Source organism: Euprymna scolopes, chromosome 15 (assembly GCF_053919585.1).
Source record: "Euprymna scolopes isolate OS-2025 chromosome 15, ASM5391958v1, whole genome shotgun sequence".
Classification (NCBI taxonomy): Eukaryota; Metazoa; Mollusca; class Cephalopoda; order Sepiida; family Sepiolidae; genus Euprymna; species Euprymna scolopes.
In genome coordinates, this window is record NC_136496.1 from 36,566,970 (window position 1) to 36,576,372 (window position 9,403).

The window sequence follows — 9,403 nt, forward strand, 5'->3', positions numbered from 1 at the left end:
TGGTACTTGTATAGTTTAGTCAAGACATTAAAAAATGAAAATATCGAAAAAAGGTTATATTGCACGTATCCGTTATGGAACGAAGTTCTCCGAAAAAAAAAAAATTCACTTAATTTCATAAAGTAGTTTTTTTTTTTTTTACAGCGAAAAAACAATTTGTTATGATACCGAGCAAAAGGTTCCATTTTTAGGAAGAAAAGCTAGTATTAAAGATGGGGAGGAAGTATCGGCGCTTTACATGGAGTTATCTTCCCGTGGCGTGTTCAACAAATTCCATAATGGCTGACTTTAACGCGCTCTCATAAGAACGTGTTTCCACCGTAAAAAAATACCTACTCAATCAAATTAAATTAATTTTATTTCGAAGATCTTCAGTCCAAAACAGATACGTACAATATAACATTTTTTTTCCGATATTTTCATTTTTGAATGCCTGGATTAAACTGTACAAGTACCGCAGTATTTATTTTCCTTCACATCGTAAAGGTTTCTTGCTATTTTTTTTTTTTTTTTTTGATATCCATATTCAATATAGATGTAACTATGGGGAAGCACCGAACTCTTCTAGAAAAAAATCAAGTATTTCTATTCTTTTTAGGATCCTAGATTGGAATTTCTTTGCTTGAACAACATTCAGGGATGTATCTGACCCATCGGGTCAAACTTGATCAATATATAATGCTGTTTTTTTTTGTACAAAAATGAATATTTTCGTCATATTTGATTAGAAAAATATCATAAAATACGATCTAGCTTCTCTCCACTCCAGACACCCTCCCTTTATATATCTCCCTCCTACGGTGAGATTGAAGAGCTAACTCCCTAGATGAAGAGCAATCAGACCTACAAAGATTCATCGTCAGTTCCGTCGCATTCCCCGACAGGAGCGCCTCAGGCGATTCACAATAAAGAGAGAAGGCAAAGCATGGGAGGGTGAATTTCCTAGAACTGCGCCGGACCAATAACATACCGCAGAATGGAAACGGCCATTTTGTTAATGACCTAGACTTTTGTGGCTTTGGTTATGTATTTTTCTCCTACCGCGAGAAATGTGACACAAGGGTCGGAAAATGGGGTCGAAAAGTTAGGAGCTCCGAGGAGAAGCACTATGGCTTCCAAAAAGTACCAAAGTACCTGAACAACCCTGTTGGCAATCCTCGATAAGGACGTCTCAGGCGGTTAGCAATAAACTAACCACTTCTCAAAACTATTACATGTAGCGGGGAGTCAATCCATGATACCACTGAAACCTTTAATATAGAAAGAATTGAGGGAACACTCATCATATTAATTGCCATACGTATAAAGGCAAGTGGCGTAACCAGATATATTGTCAGATGGTCCCCTTGTAGAGAAAGGTGTCTACATAAAAACAAGATGTCATCGGTTTAACGAAATGTAAATATAGTTACCTTTCTAGTCCAAAACTTCCAAAAAAACACCCCCCAAAACAAAAACAAACAAACAAAACAGTTAAAATCATCAAAACATGGATTAAAAAAAAAATCAAAATTTGCGACATAACTTTATGTCTACAATGTGACACCACGTGTGGCCCCCGACAGTCGGCCGACCTCCAACGTGTGCCGTGAATTTTTCCTTCCGCTATTCTTCTAATTGCCAGATCGTCATCTTTCTCACTGGCGACTGTCATTGGGAACACACGTGGGTCCACAAAGTATAAAAATAAAATAAGACGAACAGGAGAAAAACACAGACATCGATTCTTCACACACAAATCGGTTGGAATCTGGGTGTGTGTGAAACTAACCTCTACATACTGAGGTCCACATTTATCTCTACTGTCGAGGCTGTCTATCGTTACCAAATAAACACTTGCTATTTATATCACTTTGATTTGATAATTGCCACCTAAGTCTATGCGTTAGCGTGGTTCTAGTGTATCCAATGTAATACGTTATAGCATCATTGTTACTGATAGAAAATCGATTTCTAAAATATTGCCCAAACAGTATTCTGAAAACACTCATACATAATCGATTGTACTTGGGCTTCAATATTTGATCCATCCTTGTAAAACGTTATTTATTATTATCCTTTTTTTTTATAGAAATTGATCCAGACAAGACATGAAGCCACTTGATATTAGAAGCTGAAAATATCACTTCAAGGTCAAAAACTAGCATATGATAAGTATGAGATGGATAGATTCCGACCCAGAAAGCAGCAATTCTTCTCCCTTTGTCAGAAAAATCGTTCATGGAATATGGATCTAAAAGATAAAACAAGGGAAGCAAGAGTTACGAGTCTGTCGACAGTAAACCCACTTTCTACATTATATACCTATATAGTAAGAGAGTCTTCTTACATCACAGCAAAGTCAGCTCAAAAGAAATTTCCATGAACAGAGTTTCTTTCCAAGAATCTTCAATCTGTAGAACACGTTGCCACAAAATTATTTCCCTAAGCACTACAACAGTTTACTTCAAATTTAGTTTCAATAAACACTTGCCATCATTCATTCTCGTAAACCATTAGCCCTTACCCTCCAGTGCCTTTTAGCCTTGATAAACGTTGACTCAAATAATTTTAGAATCCTGTTTTAATAAATAACTGTATTGTGTTTTCTTTTCGTGGAGAGTTGCATGCATTACTTCTCGAACTAAAAATAATATAAAACAAGAATGAATTTCCTAACTATATCGTCGATGAACAAATAAAATAAACTCTAAATGCTACGTATGATGTATCGCTTTATGCTGATGTATTAACCAAATCAGGCAACTCGGCTTAATAACCTTCTAACAAGCTATTTACAACTTTTTGTTTAAAGAAATAAGAACACAGATGTCTATAATTTTTTAGAGTGAGATAACACCTTCCTTCTTTCACTTTCATGCTGTCAGGCCAAGCTTGTGTAGGATGTTAACTTTGGTCAAAATCACCTGCCCTTTCTTTCATTGGATTATATCGATTATCAATACTTATCGAAGACATTCCGGCATAAACCCTATCTAAAAACACTGTCAGGCACATAAAGTACCTTCGTGTGAGATTCTATAAAAATCAACCCAGTTGTTTTCGTCCATAGAGTACGAAATCACAAATACACAGACACAGAAAAGTTCCTTTGATATAATAGTAGAGACAATAAGTATTACCTCCCTTGACGTAGAAAGCTTATTCACTAATGTACCTGTCAAAAAAAAAAAAAAGAAAAGAAAAGAAAAGAAAAACAAAACAAAAAACAACAAAAACAAAAAACAACAATAAAAAAAGAAAAAAAAAGCTATAAATATAATCATCAACAATATTTATCACAACTCGTCTCTCCCTCCACTTAAAATAAATAAAAGTACTAAAAAAGTTATTAATCTTCATGACTGAAGTAGATTTTTATGACTTCAAAGGCAACATTTACACGTAAATTGATGGAGTTTCTATGGGTCCGCTTCTTGGACCGATCTTCAATGGAGAACTAAACGTTAATAACAAAATTCAATTTCCCAATGTTTTTAATGACACCTCTAACAATACACCCAACACCCCAATCATAAAAAAAACAACTAGCCTAAAATTTTGTCTTTTACATTTTAAGAGCGAATACCCTTACCATTACAAAATAGCGATTGTCACAAACCTGCCAAACCACGCTAAACTAATACTCTCCAGTAAAAACATTACTCCTCGAACTAAAAATAATAGTTATTTTCAGTAATGAATATCGTCAATGTACAAATAAAATCAACGCTTAAAAACTAAAAAAAAAAAAAAAAATGCTAATACAACTAATAATATCAAGCAGCATCACATCCTGAATTCTTTTAACATATTCTACTGCAATCAAATACAACCAAACTTTAAATTAGAAGAAAAAGCCATAAACAATATAACACACATATACATATTCTCAACTGATAATAACAATAGAATTAGACTCATTATTTTCTATAAGAAATTTAAGTTTCAAAACTTAGTTGTAAAAAACAATGCCTCCTCAACCCTAAACGCATTAGAAAGAACCAATGTTATCTATAAGTTTAAATGCATTTTGGGAGAGTGTAACTCATACAACAACCTTGAAACAGATAGTTACGTTGGTTACACAACCACTATCCTATTTCTCTGCCTTACCATGCATAATGCAGATTCCTGTGCAATTTTTCAACATCCACACACAAAAAAGAAGAAATATATAACTGTCTTCTCTCCGACGTAAGACAAAAATTATACACCATGAAACAAATGTAAATTAGTAGGCGCCGTGCTGACACCCAAACGAGTGACTCGGCACACCTAAAAAAACACACCACCACCACCACCACCACAACAACAACAACAACAACAACAACAACAACAACAACAAAGCAGCTGATGTTTAATCATTGAACATCTTATCTCTCGGCATGCTGACTCTCTTTATGATTCAACACTTCTAATAAAACCGGATGTTTAATCTTTGATTGTCCCCTACAAGATCCGCATGTAGACTTTATATATTATTTATGTATTAACGTGGCTTTGTTGTGTGTGAGTGTGTGTGTGTGTGTGTGAGAGAGAGAGAAAGATAGAGAGAAAGGGAGAGAGTGAGAGAGAGAGAGAGTATGTATAAACTTACGTTCGTTTAGCAGAATGTATTTAGTGAGCGAGTATATGTATCTGTGATCTTGAGTGCATGTGGCGTTCGTTGAGCTGTGTGTGTGTGTGTGTGTGTGTGTGTGTGTGTGTGTGTGTGTGATTCGGCGGCGATTGTGTGTTCGAAGTTCGTGAAATGGGTGAGTAATTCTGGCGTTTTGATTGGTTAAAAAAGGAAAAAGACTCTAATGTATACTTTTGTCCAATCAGGTGTCGATACGTAAATACAATATTTTCTGTTGCTGCTTCTTCCAACATTGTTCTTTTTGCTGTTTTACCTGTTTGCACGTAAATTGTAAGGTTTGATCGTTTGTTAGAAATAATATTAACTAAAATTCGACATTTCACTTAATAAAAATGAATATAAAGATTGAGAGTTTAAAGAGTCTGAGCATCGTTAAAAAAAAAAGAAGTGTTTAGAAGTCCGTGAAAGTCTCACCTTATGTGTGTGCCGCTTGCCGTGAATGTACAGAAGTTTTTGACACATACCTGTTATTTTCCGAGGGCCGTTCAACGCAAAAGGCTTTGTCAGAATATATCGAACGCACGTCACGTGTGTTTGTCTCTGCTTATGTTTTTACAGTACGTGCTAGAATTTTCTGATTAATTAAAAGAAACTGCTAATTGGAAAATTTATCCAATCAATGTTCGATACGTAATAACAACGTTCGCTGCTGCTGCTGCTTTCTACAAGCCAGTGAAAAGAGAGCGTTCGGATCGTACTCAACTCTTGTCTACGCATTAACTTTTATATGTAATTTATCTGTATAAGCAAGAGTTTTACTTAGATAAACAAATAATTGAAAAAAATAATTGACCTTTACTGAAGAGCTTTATTTAAGACTTAGAGGAGGGGGGGGGCGCTCAGCGTTGCCCGATCGTAAAATACGCTTACATATATTTTAATTTATCCAAACTTCGTATATATTATAATAAAGTAAATTCTCTATCGGTTATTTCATATGATATTGTACCCAATATATAGTCATGATGTCAAAATTAAAAGAAAAAAGTGACTTGAGTGCCATCAGCCAAAATCGAAACCGAAAGCAAAATTTTAAAGCAAAAAAATGAAGACGGACAGACAGACATAATAAGTTTTATAAATGATTACAATGAATGAATATGCCGTATTGCCACTTTCATTGTATTTATAATTAATTTTTTGTCTCTAATTTATGTGTGTAAAAATCAAAAATATTTTTATATTTTTATACTTTTATTATAATAGTTTAGCCTCTTGAAAATAGTTGATCCTCCTTCCTTAGAAAATATATGGCTTTCGAATCGTAAACGGTTTCGACCATTTCCGGAGTAGAAAAGTAAATCTATGTAGATGTTTGTACAAATCAACGTAAAAAAATATTGTTTAAGATTTCAAAACGAAATTGGAAAATCTTATGGATTGTGAAAATAAAGTGTTTTCTGGTTAAACAATATTTTTGCAGGAATTCCTATTTGAGTCACATAAATTATTTCGAGTTGAGAACAAACGACATCGAAGTTCTGATTCTATTTCTCCCACGAGGAAACAAATAAGTTTTGGTGATCGAACGATATTTTTCAGGAATTAATTTCTTTTTCAGCCACGTAATTTCTTTCCAGTTGAGATTGTACCCAATTTATAGTAAAAATATACAGATAAATCGACGCAGCTTTCATTCCAAAACTCGATTGTCAAATACGCTTAAATATGGTATTTTAATTCATCCAGATTTCATATATATTATTAGAGAATCAATTCTCTATCGATTATTTCATATGGCATTGTATACAATATTTAATCGTGGTTTTAAAATTATATATATATACACACACACACACACACACACACACACACACATATATATATATATATATGACTTGGGTGCCATCAGCTAGAATCGAAACCAAATCACAGCAATACTATCGCATTAAAAAAAAAGGGCTAATGACGTAGCACCTGGTCCATCAGCACTCTAATATTAAACTTACAAATAAAGTCTCATGAATGTTCAAAATACGCAGGCATATAAGAATAGCTTTGGTTGATTCACGATTGGTAAGTTATGATCTCTTTCCATTTTGGCCCCCTTTTTACCCTTAAAAACTATTTTAATCGGCTAAAGACCCATAAAAGAACGGTCGACAAAAAATTCAATCATTTGACTCGTCTTGCATCGTTCTGCGATCAACCGTTTCGGAGAATATACAATTTGAGAAAATAAAGACAGATAGACACACAGACAGACATAGTGAGATTTAAAAATGAGATTAGTTTTCAACAGACTTAATTTAAATAAGAGCATTTATCCAGTTTACAACCTAATCTTTAACATTCTTCGCGTCGGCATCTTCTAGCAGGTTACGTAAATCGTCGAAAGCGAAGACTGCCCGGCCCGGTGATTGATTCAAAACGCGGTGCAGGACTGCAGGGGGCATCTTAAGAATGGCCTTCTGTGTAGAAGATGCCAAATATTGGGTCGCAAACTGGGCAAGTATTCGAATTAAATCTGTTGAAATAAGTACCTAAATAAAAGATTAAAATTAATCCGTATTTATGAAAAGCAGGTTTATTTTATGAACCATTTTTGTTTTTCAAGCACATTTTTAACATAGCATAATAAAAATATGTAAAGACACGCCCATAACGAGGTTTATTGTTAAAAACAAAATACTACAAATTCTCAACCCTGTTTTTTGTTTATACATTAATCTGGACAAATACTGTCATCTATTTCATATCTGCGTCCTTGCTTTACTGGGGCGGATGGGGATGTGGCTCAGTGGTAGAGCGTTCGCTTTGCATGTGAAAGGCCCCGGGTTCGATCCCCGGCATCTCCATATGTTAGTTTTACTTCCTTATACAATCGCAATCTTTCTCTACTCTGTCTCTCTCCCTTCTTCTCTTTTTCAAAAAAAAAAAAAGAAAAAAGAAAGAAACGCAAACACACACACACACACACACACAAACGCAATCATATATCAATCTGCATTTATATTAAAAAAATTCTGTTGAAGTTTGATGAAATAGCAATATGTAACAGACTTGTAAAAAATAGCTTTCTAAACTAATAATAAAAAAATAAACAAATAAAACTAAATAAATAAAATATGAAGTAAAAAAAAAAAAAAAAGATCTGGAGATGCCGGGGATCGGACCCGGGGCCTTTCACATGCAAAGCGAACGCTCTACCACTGAGCTACATCCCCAACGTATTTCTGTATTTTATAATAATATTTTTTAAATATCATCAACATAAAAAAAAATATATATATATATTTCAATAATTATCGTCACACTTCAATTATTAACAACAGATTTTATTGAACAAACGATTCATTATCCAAAAGTAGATAAACTGGTCACATTTGGCCAGTAAATAAGCCTAAAATCGGTTAAAAATATTCGCATTTTCTGTGAAATAATGATTTTTTGCTCCTCGAAGTTACCTCCTCCCAAATGCCATTCATGAAATCGTTAATAGCATTGACAATCATTTTTGCAGTAAAACCATCTTTAGAGTAAACAGAATTCAGTGTATGCTTGATTTATCCGCCAATTTTATGTTATCAATGTCCAACAGTTTCTGTTTTATCGTTGTTTGAAAATACGCGGGCATACTTTGGCGATCGTCTCATCAGTAGAAGACTTTTATTTGTAGGATTATTAAAAATAAAAATGTGTCTACCAAAACAATTCCCAGATTATTTCTAAACTGAAGATGATCATTACAATCGCAAACAGTCGTCTCCAGGAGTTCTTGCTACGCAAAAGAGCACACTCGGTGCATATAATTGAACTGTAATAGTACAACTATTGTTGGATATTTATGAATGAAACTCGATGGGAAAATCAGGCAAAGAATGAAATTTATTTGTACCAAATATCGTTGCGTTGCTAAAAGGATTGTAAATTTTATTAACGATTCTATTGGGTGTATGATGACCTGATTCACCTGGTGAAAGTCGGATGTACTTGGAGTCAAGGTCGCTAAATGAATCAACCATTCTCTGTAAAATGACGAAATCGAAAACTGGTGGTCGGCAACAATATAGGATTGGTGGAGCATAGAATATAATAATATGTAGCTTTGCTTGCCTGGATATTATCTATCGGTTTCCAGTTCTCAAAAATTGTAATAAGGTAAATTAAGCTGAGTAAAAGACTGCAAGGACACCTAGTGTAACGGATAAAGTTAAGGTTAATTCAGTTGTAAGTTACGCTTTTCTGAAGGTTGAGTGTTCGATTTCTAGTGCGGGCGATATTCAAAATACGACTCCGAATTAATTAGGACTTCAAGCCGGTCATGACTGACGAAGTGCATGCTACGTCCCAGATTAAATGAAGGATTAAGTTTGAAATTCGGTGCAGATTCCCGAGTTCGACGAGATACACGTGAAGAGGGCCGGCAGTTACATCGACTGAAGCATCAAGATGAGAACAGTAGTCCTAAGAACCCAAATAATACGAATTATAAATCCTCATTTAAAAATTATCAGAAACAGACGGAAATAAAATATGCAACTGCATACATATGCACGATCGACATTTTGTTTGATGAATGTGCTTATGAAATGTAAAGTTCGATTAATAATACAACGAGATTATATATATATATATATATATATATATACAGGTTGGCCCACTTAAAAGTAGCATGATCTATCTAATCTTTCTCTTAACGACCAACTGACACCACAAGATAAAATGCAATACTTTTTCCAACAAGATGGCGCTACATGCCATACGTCTCACAGATCACGGACACGCGTTCATGACATGTTTACAGAAGAGAGAACATTAAGCACAGGATTATGACCACTA

At 34.3% G+C, this 9,403-nt stretch overlaps 2 non-coding genes across 2 annotated transcripts; one reads left to right on the top strand and one right to left on the bottom strand.

Moving 5' to 3' along the window:
- Positions 1 to 7,347: 7,347 nt before the first annotated feature.
- On the top strand, positions 7,348 to 7,419 carry Trnaa-ugc (transfer RNA alanine (anticodon UGC)). Its single transcript has one exon. It is a non-coding gene; the product is annotated as a tRNA-Ala (tRNA).
- Positions 7,420 to 7,716: 297 nt separating this feature from the next.
- On the bottom strand, positions 7,717 to 7,788 carry Trnaa-ugc (transfer RNA alanine (anticodon UGC)). The gene has a single exon. It is a non-coding gene; the product is annotated as a tRNA-Ala (tRNA).
- Between the last annotated feature and the right edge of the window lie 1,615 nt (positions 7,789 to 9,403).